This window comes from Gopherus flavomarginatus, chromosome 4 (genome assembly GCF_025201925.1).
Source record: "Gopherus flavomarginatus isolate rGopFla2 chromosome 4, rGopFla2.mat.asm, whole genome shotgun sequence".
NCBI lineage: Eukaryota > Metazoa > Chordata > Testudines > Testudinidae > Gopherus > Gopherus flavomarginatus.
Window position 1 is genome coordinate 2,842,256 of NC_066620.1, and position 21,890 is coordinate 2,864,145.

The 21,890-nt window shown below is 42.0% G+C and overlaps 1 protein-coding gene across 4 annotated transcripts in view; it reads left to right on the plus strand.

The window, feature by feature from the left end:
• Window positions 1-21,890, plus strand: part of ZC3H6 (zinc finger CCCH-type containing 6) — a 76,326-nt gene that overhangs the window by 10,541 nt on the left and 43,895 nt on the right. The window lies entirely within an intron of this gene.

Below are 21,890 nucleotides of genomic sequence, written 5' to 3' on the forward strand. Positions count from 1 at the left end.
GCAGGTCCTATCAACTGCTCCCTGGTAACAGTCAAGGGGGTCGGAAATCCCATAGCATTGACTCTGTTTCTGGCCCCAGGGCATCTGTTGATTCTGGTACTGATGAGGGTCATGCTGGCACCAGCTGTTTCTGCACCGGTGCATGTCAGGCAGCAGTATAACCTTATCTGCCTTTCTGTCCCAACCACGCCCTTGGTCCATGACTTTGCCAGAGCTGTGTCTTTTATAGCCCCGTTGGCTGTGCGGGCTGCCGAATCTGTGAGTCTGTCAGCACTGTACCACAATGTTTCCCTTTCACAGTCAGTAGAACTGGGGCTGGTGCCAGGCTCAGCACAAGGGACCTCCCCGGTACCAGGAGCGTCTTTGGCACCCCTGCGACCGCTGTCACTGATATTACTATGGCAGCATTCCCTGCCTTCCACTTTGGCACCATCAGTTACTTTGGTGCACTGCCAACTTCGGGGTTGACACTGCTTCCAGCACTGGAAACAGCAGAGGCATACTCAATGGTGCTGATACCGTTTCCATCGTTGACACCATCTTCCTTGTCATTCTGGGCTACAGACAACTCAGTGTGGTTGCTCGCACTCTCAAGGCTGGCTCTACCTTTATCCTCTGCAGCCTGAGACTCTTCGGCATCCATGGTGGGATCTTTCTCCTCTCATTCTCCATCACTTGACCTGCGTCGGAGGCCGTTCTTGGAGCATTCTGGGTAGCAGGATTGGTGCTTGTCTTGTGGTCAGGATGTGGGCCCCTGTCCTGGCATCTGGTGGCCATCAATGCCATAACCATACCAGTGGTATCCATGGGACACTCCTCAGTTGCAGAGGTCCCACTCCTCATCTTATTCAAAGGCGAGATCACCAACCAGTGTGTGGTGGTGACTATCAAGTCATCAGAGGCCAGGCACTGGTGAGTCTTCCCCTCATGGAGCTTCCAGAGTCCTCATATCCAGGCCTATCAGTCCTGGAGTAGGATCCAGCTCTGGCACAGTTAACTGCTTCATCTTTGTCCCCAGCCAATTCCGCAGTGTCTCTTCCCTTTGGTACTGGAGGATTTCAAGGTGTGCCTGAAGCTTTTGCGGTGCTTGGCTGCTTTCTGAAGTATTCAAGCAGCGTTCCTGTAGGAGAACAGCCACGAGTTAGTGGATATCCAGCAGCCGTTTGCCCCTGAGAGAGTTGCCCTCCCCGTTCACAATGCGCTTCCTGAGCCTGCTAAAGTTCTCTGCAGCATGCTGGCTTCAGTACTGCCTGCAGCAAAGCACTGCTTCATTTCGGTGCCGGGATTTGAGGGTTTTTACTCCCATCTGGCCCCAGATACCCTGCTTGTAATCACAGTGAATGATAGAGCCAGGCAGGGCGAGTTTAAGTCCACTCCCAAGGAGAAGGACTCTAAACAAATGGACCTGATGAACTGGAAGATTTGCATCTCCTCTTCCTTGTAGATGTGGATTGCTAACCGGCAGATATTACTGTCCAAGTACAATTTTATGAACTGAACAACTATGTCGAAGTTTGCAGACCAGTTGCCCAAAGCATTGAGAGAGAAATTTTGGGCATTTGTCACCAAAAGCTGCTTGGTGGCTAAGACTTCATTGCAGTCCGCACTGGACGTCGTACATACTTTGGGCAGAGTGATAGCCTCATCTGTGACCATGAGAAGGGCTTTTTAGCTGCAAAATTTGGATAGTGTTCCCAGTGTACAGCAGTACGTAGAGGATTTGCCCTTCAGTGGCCAAACATTCTTTTCGGATGAGACTCTGCACTCCTTCAAGGACTCAAAGGCTACTCTATGTTCCTTGGAGGCATAAATGCTAGTGGTGCAGAGGTGATCAACAGCAGCAGCACTATCGTCCGCAGCACACATTTAGGCAGCCTTTCCCTCCCCCAAGACAGCAGGACTACCCCAGAAAAGGGCATACATCTCATAGGAGGAGGCAGTCAGATCCAGGATTTGGCCAGCCCACATGCCCTTTTCTGGCATCCCCAAGAGACCATTTTGACTCATGAGTCCAGAGCAGTGTTTCAGTCATTTCTCCTATTCTCCCCTTTCCTTCTGTTTGGGGACAGGCTGGCTCACTTTCACAATGGCTGGGACTTTATCGCCACTGACATCTGGGTCCTAAGCACCATCAGATCAGGCTATGCCATCCAGTTCTTCTCCATCTTTCCCCTCCCCCATCCCTCTTCAGGGACCTCTCTCATGAGATACTGCTCCTGGATCAGATTCACTTTCTACTGGCTTGGGACTGGTGGAAGAGGAGGTTCCGCCAGAACACCAGGGTCATAGCTTCTATTTCTGTACTTTCTGGTGCCCAAATCTAAGGAAGGGGTAAGACCCACTCTTGATCTTTGTGGCCTCAACAGAAGTGGATCAGGCCAAGCTCATTCTCATTGTACTGGCATGGCCCAACGCAATGCTGGTTCTCCAATCTTCTCGTGTTCTCAGTTCAGCCTCTTTTGCTTCTTCCTCTCCATCCCAGCCAACTCACTTAGAATCATGGCTGCACCTTGTGTCCCACACTCAGTCCCCTGCATCTCACAGTGTGGCTGCTTCATGGCTAAATGAAGAGGAAGAGTAGTATTCTGCAGCTGTTCAACTGGTCCTATTCAGCAGTACAAAGTCCTCTATTAGAAAGGTCTGTTCAGCAAAAATTAAAGTGATTTTGGTGTGGTCATTGGCCAATGAAATTCAGCCGACACTGGCTTGTATCCTGGACAACTTGGAATACTTGCTGCATCTTAAATTATCAGGACTTGCTCCTAGGTCATTGAAAGTGCAGTTGGCAGCGCTGCCAGCATGTCATCCCCCATTCAGGGAAGATCTGTCTTCTCCAGCACCATGATAGCAAGATTTTTTAAAGGGCTTCTTCATCTCCATCCTCTGATCCAAGACCTAGTTCCTTTGTGGGAGATTAACATGGTCCTAGCGGCTTTAATGGGACCTCCATGAATCACTGGTGGTGCAGTGATGAAAAAGTCAAGTTATTTCCAGTATTACAGTATTTCCAGAGATAGACAAGTATTAATGACACTGTGCAAGGCACTGGTAAAACTTCATCTGCAATAGTGTATGATTCTGGTCACCCATATTCAACAAAGATTAATTTAAAAAGGAACAGGTGCAGAGAAGGCCTATTAGGATGATCAGGGAATGGAGACCTTGTCTTATGAGAAGAGAGTAAAAGAAGTTGGCATGTTTTTAGCTTAGCAAAACAGCTTGAGAGGAGATCTGATAGTTGTCTATAAATACCTTGTAGGATAGACATCAAGGAGAGAGAAGAGCTATTTAAGCTAAAGGATAAAGTTTGTACGAGAACAAATGGGCATAAAATTAGACTGGAAATTAAAAGATTTCTAATCATCAGTGGAGTGAGGTTCTGGATCAGCCTTCCTGTAGGAGGAGTGGGGGTAAACTTACCTACCAATAGTTCTAAGATGGAGCTTGATAAATTTATGGATGGGTTTATATAATGATGATGCCAGTAGGAGACTGGACTGGATCCATAAGATCCATTCCAGTTCTAAATCCTATGTTCCTATTTTCTTGGGATGAGTCTTCTGAAGACCCTTGGGCCCCTCAGGAAAGGACAACCATTCAAGGACTTTATGCACAGCTCTAGGAAAACACCTTTTAAAATCTCCTCTTCATTCTGTTCTGAGACCACTTCTTTAGTTTTCTATTTTTGGCTAGAGGCATAGATATTATTTTGGTTTTCCTACTGTGCCATTTGATCAAAACCTTGTCTCTACAGACTACCATCATTTTTGTCTTGCAATGAAACAAAAGACTTTCTGAAGCAGAGTTTTATGATTTTTTCTTCAGAAAGCCTGACAATTTAATTGTCTCTTGTTATAAAATGCATTTTAACATTATAACCAAGAATAATGTTGAATTCATTTTTTTTGCATTTGAAATGTAACTAGACAGCTAAACCAGATTTCCCTGTCAAGTTAAGGGCCGTGTTTTTCTTGTTTTTTAAGAGCTATCAAGACCTGTTATATCTAACCGCTCACATCTGTGGTTTCTGGCACAGTGGACAAGTACAGATCTCAAATTTTGTGTGATCTTGCATTTTAAAAATTATGAAGTATTATCACACAATTAAGCAATTTAAGTTTAGTGGTAATTTTGTCTCCTCAGATCAACACAGATTGCATTCCAGGGATGGTAAGAAGTAGGTTTAAAAGTTTTATTTAGTTTATGCTAGTCTAAAGATATTCATTAGTTTTCATAAGGGAGAAGCGTCTAAAAAAAATCCTTTGACTGATGGCTTAAAGACTACAATCTATTATCCTACAGACAGCTTGAGCAGTTTTTTCTTGTTTGAATGGTATTCTGCGAGTGAGATACTCCCTTAAACTAATTGATATACATGAGTAAAAAAATATTTGATTTTTCAGCTTAATTTTATAGAAATAATTTTGAACAAATAACTGTGTTTTACATTTTCTGTCAAGTATAGTGGTGAGTGGAATATAGAAATATCAATTATTGTTTCCCAATCTTGAGGGGCCAGTCCAGACTAGTTGAGGGGATGGGGGAAAGTGAACAACAGTGGGGGTAGAGAAACTTGCAGGACCCCAAATCTTATCTTTACAAATGCAAATGTATTACAGCAGGTGGAGGTGAAGCAGTGTCCCTTAATGAACCATGCTGCAGGAGAAGGTCAAATGCACAAGACTGCAGGCTTGAATAGTAACTTCCAGGCCAAAACTTCTCTTTTCTGTTCATTCATTGTATTCAGTTCAGCTGCAAGAGTTGCTTTTGGTTTTATGGAGCCATCAATTAATGCCCCTATCCAAGTAGCATGTAGTCCTGCTTAATGGCAAATGGAGAAGGGGTGCCACAAAAACAGAGAACATAAAATAACAACAAAAACTAGAAAATAAATGCAGATGAAGAGAAAACCAAAGGACAAAGGCAGAAAAGAAAATGAACAGAAAATATGACAAACTGTGCCAAGGCAGGAGCATGGGAACGTGTGTGTGTGTGTATATAATATCCCGTCTCAAAGTAATTTTGCCTCAAAAGATTGGAGAACCAGCAACAATTGATAGATACAGAAGATGTTTCAATTGGTCACTAATTCTGTACCTGAGGTAGCCCTAGTATTGATCTATGAACTGAAGTCTTCTCAACTTACTCTGCCAAATGGCTGTAGGATTTCCACTGGGTTGTGGATGCCATAGCCACATTTTAGTATTTTGATATGAGATGATTTAACATATCTAGGAGGAGTGGATTGTAGTAACTTTTAAGTCGCTAGTAGTTAATGCCAAGTGTGATGTTTTGAAATAGTAGTTGCATTTTGAACTTGATATTGATAAGTACTGTCTTGAGGCGGATATATTTGTCTATATTTCTAAATTCTAACACTTTTTGGAATTAGGGCTTATGTATGGAGTGGAGACTATTCTTAGAACTATAGATGAGTCTGGTATCTCTGTATATTTCAGAACCTCAATAGATTGAACTGCCTTTTTTAAATGTTTAATACATCTGTTTTATGAAAAATAATCATTCTTTTAAATTTTCTCTTCCACAGTTCCACATTATATTATAATAATTTGTTTTCTTATCTGGGCTTTTTTCCAATTTTTTTTATGTCCTTTGTGAGATCAGGTCACTAACACTAAATTCAGTATTCAAAATGAGGATTTACCTTTTGATTTAAATAGCATATTTTCCATATTGTTTGCTATCCCCTTCTTACTATGTCATAACGCCTTATTTGATTTTGACCTTTGTTGCATATTAAGAGGATGTCTTATTGAGCTGTCCATGAAATTATCTAGATCTTTTTGTTAAAATGTGGGATGATATTTTAAAAAGATGCCTAACTTCACTGAGCATTTAGACTTTCACTGTCTAATCCCTTAAGCACTGCCCATCAGTGAGAGCCAGTTAAATGTAAATGGGTATTTTTAGTATGGATTATTTTAATTTGTCTAGATTAAATTTGATCTATTTTCGTATTGCCCAATTTTCTAATTTTGTTCTTTTGGAGTTCCTCATAAGCCTTCCTCCTCTGCTGAGAAAAACATGATCTTGCTCATCTTTCTATCAAGATTTTGGTCTCATTGCCTCTTACTCCTTTATGTCACTACAGTTAGGCTAGCAGGTCTGCTGCCTTGTGCAGAATTGCTTTGGGCTCCTACACAATTTGTACCTGTCCTTGATTTTCCATGCAGTGCTGCTCCCCCATCTGGCTCGTATCTCAAGAGAGATTGGGAATGGATGGCATCTGGCAGGTCCCCTCAGGAGTACAGGCCACATGAAGGGCAGAGTTTGAATGTGTGTTTGCAGTAGAGCATAAAGGAGAGACAAGGAAGGTTGTGGTTTTCTCTCCTAGGTTCCTGTTCACAGAGTAGTCAGCAACTAGCATCAGACTGGGTTGATAATACAGTGTGAGAGCAGGCTCAAGGTGGATGTTTCCAGCAGAAATGACAGGGACAGTTGCTCTACCTGTCAGTGGCTAAAACCAATTTTTCCTGCCATAATATTCCCAAGTGGGCCCTAGACAGATGTGAAGAACTGACCTCTCCTTAAACTGCTTTATACCTTGAGATTAGGTGATGTCCAGAGAATTAATTCTCTTGTTCCAAAGTCCAAATAAATTCTCTCTTCCCTTTCTGTTTGTTTCCTTCTGCTGTTACTGAGACTCCTCAAATAATGCTGGCATTAGAAAGGCATGATTTTCATTTCCAAATGTTGTTGTTGCAAGTTTTTATTAGTTTAATAGCTTAATGTCATGATGGTTGAGCTCCATTCAGACTTCACCTGCAAACTGAAAAATCTTAACAAATCACAAAAATTATACGTTATCTGAAAAGGGTGCATTTTATTATATATTCAGACAATAATGGATACATTGCACATTTGTTTTATGGTATAGTATACAAAGTTGTAAAACAATGTGGTTAATTAGAAAAATTGAATTGTGAATACTTTTTATGTGCAGTGTGACTAAATTAATGTTGATGTTGAAAACTTAATTTTTGTATTTGCTTACATTTTATTATTTTTAATTGCAATTTTAAAGTTGTAGTAAAATCTACTGCTTTATATATATTTCCAGTTAGACTTTGAAGCTTGCACTTCATTGAAGTGAATGAGATGAGTTACCATGTTAACTTCTGCTGTTTGGTTAGAAACAGTTCTCTGCAAGATTGAGTCAACAGTGCAGCTGCACTTCTGTTTAAGTTGGGATGTATCTTTGTAATGAAAATGTGATAGTGAAACTTTTTTTCAAATTTGCAGAACAGTGGAGAATACAAAAATATTGTGGAGATCCTAAAATTGTTAGATCTCCAATTTTTTACACTGTTTTCTTCTGAAAAAGCCGACGGGTGCGGAGGAGCACACGGTTCGGACAGAGACATCCCTTAGGGGAGGATCTATTAATGAGGATTCTCTATATCCTAGTAAGGAGGAGAGGATGGAAGATGATAAAGTACAGGTAGGATCTGATGAGAAACAGTCAAATGAAAGAGTCTCATTCAATTACATCACATAGTGGCAGACATCTAAAAAGTGACAAATTTTATAAGTGCTTATATACAAATGCTAGAAATCTAAATACTAAGATGAGTAAACTTGAGTGCCTGGTATTAAATGAGGGTATTAATAGGCATCACAGAAACTTGGTGAAATGATGATGTTCAGTGGAACAGGGTAATACCAGGGTACAAAATATATAAGAATGACAGAATAGGTTGGGCTGGTGGGGGAGTGGCATTATATGTGAAAGAAAGCATAGAGTAAAATATGGTAAAAACCTTAAATGAACCAAACTGTACCATAGAATCTCTGCTTGAAATCCCATGCTTGAATAATAAGAATATAACAGTAGGGGTATACTACCGACTACCTGACCAGGATCATGATGGTGACTGTGAAATGCTCAGGGAGATTAGAAAGGCTATAAAAATAGATAACTCAATAATAATGGGGGATTTCAGCTATCCCCATCGTGACTGGGTACATGTCACCTGAGGACGGGATGCAGAGAGTTTCTTGACACCATAAATGGAGCAGCTAGTCCTGGAACCCAAAAGAGGAGAGGCAGTTCTTGATTTAGTCCTAAGTGGAGCACAGGATCTGGTCCAAAAGGTGAATATAGCTGAACTGCTTGGTAATAGCAACCATAATATAATTAAATTGGGGAGGGGAGAAGGGGACACCAGAAAAGCCCACCACAGTAGCATTCAACTTTAAAAAGGGGAACTGCACAAAAATGGAGCCATTACTTAAATGGAAATTAAAAGGTACAGTCCCAAAAGTGAAATGCCTGCAAGCTGCATGGAAACTTTTTTAAAAACACCTTAATAGAGGCTCACATTAAATTAATGCCCCAAATTAAAAAACACAGAAAGAAGACAAAAATGTGCCACCATGACTAAACAACAAAGTAAAAGAAGTGGTTAGAGGCAAAAAGGCACCCTTTAAAAATTGGAAGTTAAATCCTACTGAGGAAAATAGAAAGGAGCATAAAGTTTGACAGGTCAAGTGTACATGTATAATTAGGAAGGCCAAAAAAGAATATGAAGAGCAACTAACCAAAGGCTCAAACTAACAGCAACTACATTTTTAAGTGCATCAGAAGCAGGAAGCCTGCTGAACAATTAATGGGGCCACTGGACAATCAAGGCAGTAAAGGAGCACTCAAGGAAAATACCGCCGTTGCAGAGAAACTAAATGAATTCTTTGCATCATTCTTCACTGCAGAGGATGTGTGGGAGATTCACACACCCAAGCCATTCTTTTTAGATGACAAATCTGAGAAACTGTCCCAGATTGAGGTGTCATTAAAGGAAGTTTTAGAACAAATTGATAAACAGTAATAAGTCGCCAGGATCAGATGGGATTCACCCAAGAGTTCTGAAGGAACTCAAATGGGAAATTGCAGAACTAACAACTGTGGTATGTAACCTATCATTTAAATCAGCTTCTGTACCCAATGACTGGATGATAGGTAATGTGACGCCAATTTTTAAAAGAAGGCTTCAGAGCCAATCCTGGCAATTACAGGCCGGTAAACCTGACTTCAGTAACAGGCAGATTGGTTGAAACTGTAGTAAAGAACAGAATTGTCAGGCACATAGATTAACCTGATTTGTTGGGGAAGAGTCAGCGTGGCTTTTGTAAAGGGAAATCATGCTTCACCAATCAATGAGAGTGCTTTGAGAGGATCAACCAACATGTGGACCAAGGTAATCCAGTGTACGTGGACTTTTGGAAAGCCTTTTGCAAGGTACCTCACCAAAGGCTCTTAAGCAAAGTCATGGGATAAGAGGGAAAGTCTTCTTATGGATCAGTTACTGGTTAAAAGATAGTAAACAAAGGGTATGAATAAATGATCTGTTTTCAGAATGGACGGACGTAAACAGTGGTGTCCCCACGGGTGTGTGCTGCGACCAGTGCTGTTCAACGTATTCATAAATGATCTGAAAAAAGGGTAAACAGTGGGGTGACAAAATCTGCTGACAATACACAATTACTCAAGATAGTTAAGTCCAAAGCAGACTGCGAAGATTTACAAAGGGATCTCACTAAACTGGGTGACTGGCAACAAAATGGCAAATGAAATTCAATGCTGATGAATGCAAAGGAGTGCACATTGGAAACCATAATCCCAACTATACATACAAAATGATGGGGTCTAAATTAGCTGTTACCACTCAAGAAAGAGATCTTGGAGTCATTATGGATAGTTCTCTGAAAATATCTGCTCAACGTGCAGTGGCAGTCAGAAAAGCTAACAGTGTTAGGAACCATCAGGAAGGGAATAGCTAAGACAGATAATACAATGCTTTATATAAATTCAGTGTATGCCCACATCTTGACTATTGCGTGCAGATCTGGTCAACCCATCTCAGAAAAGATTTATTAGAATTGGAAAAGGTACAGAGAAGGGCAACTAAAATGATTGGGGTATGAAACAGCTTCTGTATGAGGAGAAATTAGAAATACCTGGGCTGCTCATCTTGGAAAAGAGATGACTAAGAGGGGATATGATAGAGGTCTATACAATTTGACTGGTGTGGAGAAAGTGGATAAGGAAACGTTACTTCTTCACATAACACAAGAATTATGGGTCACTCAATGAAATTAATAGGCAGCAGATTTAAAATAAAAGGAAGTACATCTTCACACAACGCACAGTTAACCTGTGGAACTAGTTGTCAGGTGATGTTGTGAAGGCCAAAACTATAGCAGGGTTAAAAACTGAACTAGAAAAGTTCTTGGAGGATAAGTCTATCAATGGTTATTAGCCAGTACGGTCAGGGATGCAATGCCGCGTTCTGAATGTCCCTAGCCTGTGATTGCCAGAAGCTGGGAGTGTGTGATAAGGGATGGATCACTTGGTGACTGCCTATTCTGTTCATTCCCTCTGAAGCACCTGGCTTTGGCCAATGGCAGAAGACAGGATACTGAGCTAGATGGACCATTGGTCTGACCCAGCATGGCCTATGTTGTCCCTGATATTAAGCAAGTGCTTTTTATTTTAATTAAGAAAGAGTTTTCTGTATTTTTTTACTCTTATTTTCCTCATATATATTGCTCTATCAGCAGCTCCTCTATCTGTTAAGATGGTGAGAGAGAATGTGCAATAATATCATGAGGGCACAGGGGTGAGGTTTTATTAGCACATGCTCTGGATATTCATTGGATTTTTTGCAATCACTTAAAACTTACTTTTCCCCTCCAAAACATTTTCTTTACTTCTCAATGGGGACAACAGTATATCCATGCAGAGTTTCATGTTTTAAACTTTAGCTGTTGCTGCTGTAACCAATTTATTTAAAAAAATGTGGTTAGATATTTTACCAAATTGGAAAAATGTATCTTTCACTCTCTTATAACTCAAAAACAACTAAAAGGATTTTTTTTAGTCTTTCAAAAAAAAAATCACCTCTGGGCAGAAACCAAGCACATTAGAATTTCAACTTCAAGGGTAAAGGTCTCAGAAAGTTATCTGTATGTTACGAGAGGTTATAATACATTCCAGTCTTGGGTCGTTTCTCATGTTTGACCTACTATTTTTCATTAATATTGATTTTTATTTTTTCTCTATTCACTTTTAAAAATCTCTCTGGAAGAATGTATTCAGGATAAAGTGCTTCAATAATTTCTTTAAATTGTTCATTTTGTGCTCCATGGAGGGGTTGATGTGGGTATAAAAGAAGGTGGCATCTTCCTTATCAAGTTCATCTTTCAATTTTCAGTTATTTTTATAGCCTATCTGCTGATCTTTTTAAAAATCTGTTTTTATTGATTTTAATATACAGAACAGTCTTGTACAATGCCAATAACGAGTCAGAAGATCAAAAACATAATTAGAAAAATGGTGTATGCCTCTTATGAGAATTACACTTTATCTTTTTTTTTCTTTTTTAAACTTAAGCTTAAGTATTCTGGGACAAGTGTTTTTCACTATAAAGTGCTTTAATTTAAAATTCTAAATTGTATGGGCATATCCCTTTTTTTCTGAGATACTGAGTAATATACATTTCTATATACAGTATATTTTTCTGACAGGTTTTCTTCAGTTGGGCAGTTGGCTGAATTATCCCAAAAATATAAAACTTTTCTTCATGGAGGACTTCTGGGAACTATTCAAGGATTAGACCACCTCATTTCACCACAATGAAGGCAGATTAGGCTTGTTTGGTTTCTTTCATCCTTTGAGTTCAGACTCTCTGCTGGACTATTTAAGCATGGCATTCCAATCTTGATTTATTCAGCCTCCATCTGAGCAGCTTTAGGCTCATTGCTGTTAAGAAACAGCGTTTGAATGTGGGAATTATATCTCTCAGACTGCTGAACTTCTGATTGTGTATTTTTCAGTAATCATAACCTGTTGACTTTCCTTTTAGAGCAGCCTGAGGATCCAATGTGTTTAATCTTCATTCCTTCTGGTTCCCTTTCCTCAGAATGTGTGTCACAGTGGCCTAAACTGGCCTGCCATTATAGCACATAGCATACTGTTCCAAAAATTTCTGTGAGAAAATATATATATTTACAATACTATTCAGCTCCTTAAAAATAGTTTGAGTTCTTTATTAAAATGGCTGGGTGCAAATTAAAATGTCCTGCATCATCTCTGTAAAGTTACCTTGGTCCAAAGTTCACAAATAAAAAGAGAAATTAAGATCCTTCACACAAATCCCAGGTGTATTATGGTGTCCTTTTCAATGGAACTAAGTTATTTGGACAGTCACTTAGAACTCTCTCTTGGGGTTCAATCCAGTCTGAACAACCTGCTTTCTCAGTGTTGCTTTTTACTCAAGGATGAAAAAACACTATGACAAAAATATAGGTGAGCTCCTTATGGAATATGCAGTCATTCCCACCATCTTGTTTTACTGAAGTTACAAAGTATTTTTCCAGCTTTGCAGGATGGACCTCAGCATAGATCTTCCTTCCTTTCTTCAACACAAAAAAAGAATCTACTCAGGAATCTTTAAAGCTTAAACATTTGGTTGTCTCTTCTGGACCAAGTCCACCTCAGATACCCAATTTCTGTATGACACAGAATGCATCTTATAAAATTTAAAGAGATTGCCCCTCTTTACCATATTTGCTATATAAAATCTAGACATAAAAGCCAAAATCCCAATGTCACCCTCAAAACATCATTCTGATATTTTTTTCACATCATTTATGGTCCCAATGAAAACAGATGAAGTCTATCTGTTTTCAACATATGTCTGTAATGGAAGCAAAATTCAAAAAAGAAAATATTCCATAACTCATTCAAGAAATGGCTTCACTCTATTTTTCTGTTCCATAGATCTGAAGAAATTAACTTTTGTTTTCCCATCTGATCTCAGCTCTATCAGTCTAATTTCCTGCGTTTAAAGGAAAATGCCTGTTGATGTCCAGGTTATTTGGTATTTCGTCTTTTCCTGTAATGTGCAAGGTGATGTAGCTCATTAAGATAGCATTTACATCTGTTACTTGAATGACCTGCTGCTGAAAATGTACTTAAAGGCAACTTTTCTTCACATAGTCAATTCATAATTAAACAAAAATCTTGTGCATACCTTCTGGCCATATTGGAGCTCATTTTTAAGACCACTCAACTGGAAATTCTCCCTTTATTCTAATCTCTAAACATCTAGATTTTAACCCTTCTGTTCCAGTGTTCTGTACATGTAGTTTCCTCCCAATATCTGCACTTCATACTTGTGTTGGCATTGTGCATATAAAAATCATGTGGACAACACAGCATCCCTAATTCCTTCAGTTTTTCCTTTTAAAGAAATGACACTAATTTACCTTAGCCTGATGTTGCCTTTAAAGCAATCATCAGTGCTATTGGAGCCTTCCATAAAATTAACAGGACCATCTCATCTCATTTCACATCAGGAGCAACAGATGAACAAACATGGCTTACATAAACTATCTGGGAGGAATAAAAAGTATAAATCTGAACCATGTGACCTTTCATTCATGGAGAGGCAAAGTCCATCTGTCTATTGGAACAATATACACCAAGGACATGGCAGTTCTCAAATCTGCCATGTCCTTGGTGTATCAGAAGTCTTACTTACCAAGAACATACAAGACTTGGAAGACTTGTTGACCTGATTCATAGATCTGAGCGTAAATATGTTCATGTCATTTGTTAGAGACATCCTGGCCTTCGTAAGAAATTACGCCTTAGGTACTTAAGGATACAGCTAGCTTAGTTGCCCAAGGGTGGCAGCAGACAAGTTGAGAGTCTTTGATTCGTATATTCAGCAAGCTATTTTCTCTCATCTGAACTAATTTGCAGCTGAGAACAAAAGGGATTGTACTTGTATTTTGCTTTTGACAATAGTGTCCCTAGGTATGTTACATGGACACTTTCTCCTTTCAGTGGACAGATATAAATGTATTGACTTTCCTTAGTTTCCTCTTGTTTGAGAAGATAAGACTGATCATCTGTAATCAGATATAATCTATTTGTTTCATAGATCTCAGTTTTGTAGATTTTTAAAGGTGGCAGTCTGCTATATTTGGAAGCTTCTAGTTTTTCACCAGACATGTTCACCACCTCCACCATTTCCCCAGTCAGCCTCAGAGTCTGCTCCTTCAACAACCTGATTATTGAGAATTTGTCAACTTTCTATTAAAATATCAGAAGTCTTCCTTACCAAGAACATACAAGACTTGGAAGACTTGTTGACCTGATTCATAGATCTGAGCGTAAATATGTTCATGTCATTTGTTAGAGACATCCTGGCCTTCGTAAGAAATTACGCCTTAGGTACTTAAGGATACAGCTACGTAGTCCACAGCAGCAAGCCTCCGAGCCTGAGTCTACAGATGTGGAACTCATTGCTAGCACTCTAAAAATAGCTTTGTAGAAGTGCTTTGAAGTAGCAGCTCAGCTCTGAAGCCTAGGGATTGGGGGTGGGCTTCAGAGGACAAGCTCCAGCCCAAACTGCAACTTCAAAGTGCTGTCTACACAGCTATTTTTAGAGCACTGTCACAAGCCCCTAAAGCCCAAGTCTGTTGACCTGGGCTGGGAGGTTTGCTGCTGCGGGCTGTGTAGATATACCTACTATGTTCAATCCACTGTCCCCAAGATTCCTAGTATCGGCCTCATCCCATTTATTCCTGGCTGGTGAACAAGAGACACTCCCAGTGGAACTATAACACTTCAACCTCATTTTTTTAATAATGTGGTGGAGGGCTCACTGTTCATTTGATTCTCATTCTTTATAGCAGTGTTGCAGGAGTACAGCAGAGAATATTTGAAATCAAAGTGGGAGGGTGGGGAAAAAGCTTCCATGGTGATGGAATGAGCAGGTCCAACCCATGAATAGTGTCCAGCCCACTGTATGTCCTCTATAATGAAACATTAAAAAATACAGATAAGGAAACATTATTTCTTTTTGTTGCTTTGATAAATGTCACTTGATATTTCAGCTGCTTTAAGGACTCTGAGTTTATCTTTAGTATTAGTTAAGACTTCATGGATGTGTTGCCAATGTGTTGTTCCTTTCAAGATTTGCACATAAGTATCCTGTAGCAAAAGAGGGTCTTGGTTATACAGTAACTCCTCACTTAATGTTGTAGTTCTGTTCCAGAAAAATGCACCTTTAAGTGAAACAATGTTAAACAAATCCAGTTGTCCCATAACATTTAATGTAAATGCAGGGGGTTAGGTTCCAAGGATATGTTTTTTGGGGGGCAGACTAAAGGCATTATACTGTACAGTACTGTACTGTGGTTGGGAAGTGCCCCGGCTCACTCCACACAGGCACAGCCTGCTGCAGGCAAGGACACTAGAAAGCACCTTTGCAGCAGCAGCAGCTTCTCCAGAGAACAGGCTTGGATTTTGCTGGGAATGCTCCAGGCCTGCCTCTTCCTGTCCCCACTCCAGGCCCACCTCTTCCTGTCCCCACTCCACCTCCTCTCCGGAGCACGCCACATCCCTCCCCACCAAAGTCCTAAGCGCCACCAAACAGCTGTTTGGTGGTGCTTAGGACTCTGGGGAGGAGGGGAGACGCAGTGCTTCCCCGCTCCTGCCCCTTCTTCCCAGAAAGTCCTAAGCGAGCAGTGCTGGGAGGGAGAGGGAGGAGCAGAGAAGCCCCGTGTCTCCACTCCTCCCCCTCCCTCCCAGATCATCCTAAATGCCGCTAAACAGCTGCTTGGCAGCATTTAGGACGATCTGGGAGGGAGGGGGAGGAGCGGAGATGCAGGGTTTCCCTGCTCCTGCCCCTCCCTTCCAGAAAGTCCTACACACAAAGTGCTGGGAGGGAGGGGGAGGAGGAGGGAAGCTCCGCATCTCCACTCTTCCGTCTCCCTCCCAGATAGTCCTAAGCCCCACCAAACAGCTGTTTGGCAGTGGGGGACGTGCTGGGAGAGACGGGGAGGAAGCAGAGAAGAGGAACTTGTGCAATGCTTCCTTGTAAAGTTGCTGCTCTTCCACAGAATCTTACAAGCAGGCAGCCAAACAACGTTATAAGGGAGCATTGCACAACTTTAAATGAGCATGTTCCCTAATTGAGCAAGAATGTAACATTGAAACAACATTGAGTGGGACAACATTGAATGAGAAGTTACTTTATCAGTTTTAGGTGACCTGAAAAAGAACCTAGAAATTGAAAATTATGAGCTCTCATCTAGTTTTCTAATTTGTGCTGTCTCTTTTTCTGTTTGGAAGTTTTTTTCCTTAAACATTTTGTGATCCTGGACATTTCACTTCTTGCTTCTTTTTTGGTGGTCAAGTCCACATGACTAGCCATTTTTTGTCATTGTCCATGTGAGAATCCAGCGTTGATTATTTTCCCTGACAGACTCAACTTCTTCCTTAACTGAGGACATGGACTTTTAGAGAACATGTAAACCTGAAATTATCTCTCTCTGTTATGGGAAAAGGTAGTGTGGGTATGCCTCACTGCATAACATAGTCTTGGTATGTAAAAGTCAGCCCCATCAAGTTTAGCTGTGTTCTTCCTTACCTGTTTCCATTGTAACTGACCACGAGGTTCCTGAACAGGCTGACACTGTGCTGTCCCAGAACAAGGGCAGGATGAACCATCCCAACCTATAAAAGCAGCAAAGAATCCTGTGGCACCTTATAGACTAACAGACGTTTTGGAGCATGAGCTTTCGTGGGTGAATACCCACTTCTTCAGATGCATGTGGTGGAAATTTCCAGGGGCAGTATATATATGCTAGCAAGCAAGCTAGAGATAACGAGGTCAGTTCAATCAGGGAGGATGAGGCCCTGTTCTAGCAGTTGAGGTGTGAAAACCAAGAGAGGAGAAACTGGTTCTGTAGTTGGCAAGCCATTCACAGTCTTTGCTCAATCCTGAGCTGATGGTGTCAAATTTGCAGATGAACTGAAGCTCAGCAGTTTCTCTTTGAAGTCTGGTCCTGAAGTTTTTTTGCTGCAGGATGGCCACCTTAGGGTCTGCAATAGTGTGGCCAGGGAGGTTGAAGTGCTCCCATACAGGTTTTTGTATATTGCCATTCCTAATGTCTGATTTGTGTCCATTTATCCTTTTCCGTAGAGACTGTCCAGTTTGGCCAATGTACATAGCAGAGGGGCATTGCTGGCATATGATGGCATATATTACATTGGTGGATGTGCAGGTGAATGAACCGGTGATGGTGTGGCTGATCTGGTTAGGTCCTGTGATGGTGTCGCTGGTGTAGATATGTGGGCAGAGTTGGCATCGAGGTTTGTTGCATGGATTGGTTCCTGAGCTAGAGTTATTATGGTGCAGGTGTGCAGTTACTGGTGAGAATATGTTTCAGGTTGGCAGGTTGTCTGTGGGCAAGGACTGGCCTGCCACCCAAGGCCTGTGAAAGTGTGGGATCATTGTCCAGGATGGGTTGTAGATCCTTGATGATGCGTTGGAGGGGTTTTAGCTGGGGGCTGTATGTGATAGCCAGTGGAGTCCTGTTGGTTTCTTTCTTGGGTTTGTCTTGCAGTAGGAGGCTTCTGGGTACACGTCTGGCTCTGTTGATCTGTTTCCTTATTTCCTCATGCGGGTATTGTAGTTTTGAGAATGCTTGGTGGAGATTTTGTAGGTGTTGGTCTCTGTCTGAGGGGTTAGAGCAGATGCGGTTGTACCTCAGTGCTTGGCTGTAGACAATGGATCGTGTGATGTGTCCGGGATGGAAGCTGGAGGCATGAAGGTAGGCATAGCGGTCGGTAGGTTTTCGATATAGGGTGGTGTTAATGTGACCATCACTTATTTGCACCGTGGTGTCAAGAAAGTGGACCTCCTGTGTAGATTGGTCCAGGCTGAGGTTGATGGTGGGGTGGAAGCTGTTGAAATCGTGGTGGAATTTTTCCAGAGTCTCCTTCCCATGGGTCCAGATGATGAAGATGTCATCAATGTAGCGTAGGTAGAGAAGGGGCGTGAGTGGACGAGAGCTGAGGAAGTGTTGTTCCAGGTTGGCCCTAAAGATATTGGCATATTGTGGGGCCATGCGGGTGCCCATAGCAGTGCCACTGATCTGGAGATATATATTGTCATCAAATTTGAAATAGTTGTATGTAAGTATAAAGGCAGAGAGCTCAGCAGCCAGTTGTGCTGTGGCATCATCAGGGATAGTGTTCCTGACAGCTTGTATTCCATGTGTGTGTGGGATGTTTGTGTAGAGAGCCTCTACATCCATGGTGGCTAGGATGGTGTTTTCTGGGAGGTGACCAATGCATTGTAGTTTCCTCAGGAAATCAGTGGTGTCACGGAGATAGCTGGGAGTGCTGGTAGCATAGGGTCTGAGCAGAGAGTCCATATATCCAGACAGTCCTTCAGTGAGAGTGCCAATGCCCGAGATGATGGGGCGTCCAGGATTTCCGGGTTTGTGGATCTTGGGTAGTAGATAGAATAACCCTGGTCGGGGCTCTAGGGGTATGTTGATTTCTTCTGGTGTTAGTGTGGGGAGTGTCCTGAGTAGATGCTGTAGTTTCTTAGTGTATTCCTCAGTGGGATCTGAGGGAAGTGGCCTGTAGAATTTGGTATTGGAGAGTTGTCTGGCGGCCTCCTTTTGGTAGTCAGACCTGTTCATGATGACAACGGCACCTCCTTTATCAGCCTCTTTGATGATAATGTCAGGGTGGTTTCTGAGGCTGTGGATGGCATTGCGTTCTGCACGACATAGGTTGTGAGGCAAGCGATGTTGTTGTTCCACGATTTCTGCCTGTGCACGCTGGCGGAAGCATTCAATGTATAGGTCCAGATTGTCATTTCAACCCTCAGGAGGAGTCCATGTGGAGTTCTTCTTCTTGTGCTGTTGGTGGGAGGGCACCTGTGTATCAGTGCACTGTTCAGTGTTGTCCTGGAAGTATTCTTTGAGTCGGAGACAGCGAAAGTAGGCTTCCAGATCGCCACAGAACTGTATCATGTTGGTGGGGGTGGCAGGGCAGAAAGAGAGTCCCCGAGATAGGACAGACTTTTCTTCTGGGCTGTGTGTGTAGTTGGATAGATTGACGATATTGCTGGGTGGGTTAGGGGTACCACGGTTGTGGCCCCATGTGACAGGTAGGAGTTTAGACAGCTTACAGTCCTTTTTCCTTTGTAGAGAGGTGAAGTGAGTAATGTAGATCTCCTGTCTTATTCTAGTGAAGTCCGTTTATAGAGAAGTTTGGTTATTAATGAGAGTCTCCAGGTTGGAGAGCTCTTTTTTGATGTTTTCCTGTTTGCTGTATAGGATGCTGATCAGGTGGTTCCTCAGTTTTTTTGATAGAGTATGGCATAATCTCTCACTGTGGTCTGTGTAGTATGTAGATAGCAGTGGATTTTGTACCTTTAGTCCATTTGGTATGATGTCCATCCGTTTGCATTTGGAAAGGAAGATGATATCTGTCTGTATTTGTGCAAGTTTCTTCATGAGGTTGATGGATTTCCACTCCATACGGCTAAATGCAGTGCCTTGCATGGTGTCAAGTATCAGAGGGGTAGCCGTGTTAGTCTGGATCTGTAAAAGCAGCAAAGAATCCTGTGGCACCTTATAGACTAACAGACGTTAACCAATCCATGCAACAAACCTCGATGCCAACTCTGCCCACATATCTACACCAGCGACACCATCACAGGACCTAACCAGATCAGCCACACCATCACCGGTTCATTCACCTGCACATCCACCAATGTAATATACGCCATCATATGCCAGCAATGCCCCTCTGCTATGTACGTTGGCCAAACTGGACAGTCTCTACGGAAAAGGATAAATGGACACAAATCAGACATTAGGAATGGCAATATACAAAAACCTGTAGGGGAGCACTTCAACCTCCCTGGCCACACTATTGCAGACCTTAAGGTGGCCATCCTGCAGCAAAAAAACTTCAGGACCAGACTTCAAAGAGAAACTGCTGAGCTTCAGTTCATCTGCAAATTTGACACCATCAGCTCAGGATTGAACAAAGACTGTGAATGGCTTGCCAACTACAGAACCAGTTTCTCCTCTCTTGGTTTTCACACCTCAACTGCTAGAACAGGGCCTCATCCTCCCTGATTGAACTGACCTCGTTATCTCTAGCTTGCTTGCTAGCATATATATACTGCCCCTGGAAATTTCCACCACATGCATCTGAAGAAGTGGGTATTCACCCACGAAAGCTCATGCTCCAAAACGTCTGTTAGTCTATAAGGTGCCACAGGATTCTTTGCTGCTTTTACAGATCCAGACTAACACGGCTACCCCTCTGATACTTGACATCCCAACCTAGCTTCTGTGCATCAGGTAGCATGGTTTTTGGATGATTAATGTACATAAAGAAGAGAACATGCTCCCAGAGAGTTTATTCCATCTTGAATAACAGCAGGAGATCCTTGATGCAGAAATGCTGTGCCACTAAAGGGAAACAATTCTCCTTGGTGTCAGCAGCACCACTTACCTCCTAAGGCATCAGGAATCCTCCTGATGCTGGAATATCTTCTCTCAGTGAAGATGTTGGGCTTGTGTCTCAGCTCCCTATGGAGACATTTTGCAGCCATCCAATGGAGATGTGTTCAGTCTTTACCCATTCCACTACTGCAAGGTTCCTAAAGGGCATTATGAAGACGTTCCCTCCAGTCTCAAAACTGGTCCCAATCTGGGATCTAGCCCTCATCCTTTCTGCCATCACAAGACCACCATGTGTATCCTAGGTCTCCTGTTCCCTCCTGCAGATTTCTTTGAAAGTTGTCTTCTTGACCGCTAGTACCTCTGCTACAAGGATAGGGGAGCATGTAGCTTTTATGTATTCAATTTTTCACAAGGACAAGATTTCTTTTCAGCTGTATCCAAAATGCATACCTTTCACTTTAACCAAACTATTCGCCTTCCACTGTTTTACTGTAAACCTCACCACAGCATAGAAGAGGCAAAATTCTATTCCCGAGGCATGCACCAGGCTCTAGCCTTCTACCTGCACAAAACAGCACCCTTTTGGAAGTCTCTAAGGTTGTTCATTACTATTGCCAAAAGATAAGTAGATTTCCTCCTGCATCCTCTTTTGCTAGGATCTTATAAAAACCCCTCCTCAAACTACTAAGGCTTACTGTACGAGAGCCCTTGGAGATATGCAGAGCAGCCACTTGGGGCTTCATTCATACCTTCACCACACAGTTGGTTCTGGCTTTGGCTAGGGATGCCTCCTTTGGGCTTAGTGGTCCTCCACTCTCTAGCACAGCATATTTACTTGCACCCTCCTCATCAACCAGCACTGCTTGGAAGTCACAGTGAATACCCCTGGGAACCAGCACTCAAAGAAGAGAAAGGAAGGTTACTTACATTTTAGTAACTGGACTTTTTTGAAATGTGTGGTCAATGGCTATTAGCTGAGTTGGTCAGGGATGCAATCCCATTTTTGAGTGTCCCTGAACATCTGACTGCCAGATGCCAGGAGGAGAAAATAGGGGTGGATTGCTCCAAAATTACCCTATTCTGTACATTCCCCGTGAAGCTTTGGTACTGGCCACCGATGAAGAAAGGCTACTACATAAGAACAGTCATACTGGGTCAAAACAATTGTCCATCTAGCCCAGTATCCTGTCTTCTGACATTGGCCAATGCCAGGTGCCCTAGAGGGAATGTATAGAACAGGTAAACATCAAGTGATCCATCCCCTGTTGCTCATACCCAGCTTCTGGCAAACAGTGGCTAGGGACACATCGGAGCATGGTTTTGCATCCCTGCTCATCCTGTCTTATACTGCCCATTGGTCTGACCCAGTATGGCAGTTCTTAAGTTTTTATGTCACAGTAGTGTTCTTTTTCTAACCTAGATAGAGTTAATATAGTGGAATGTGTGAAATTGGTCCACCTTTAGTTGCTTTGTTTAGGACTCTTAAAACCAGCTTGCTGCTTTGAATAGCTGCTTTAGCATCAGAGTTATAGGGCAAGTTCCTATAATCCTTACGTATGAAACGGTTCCTTTGTCTT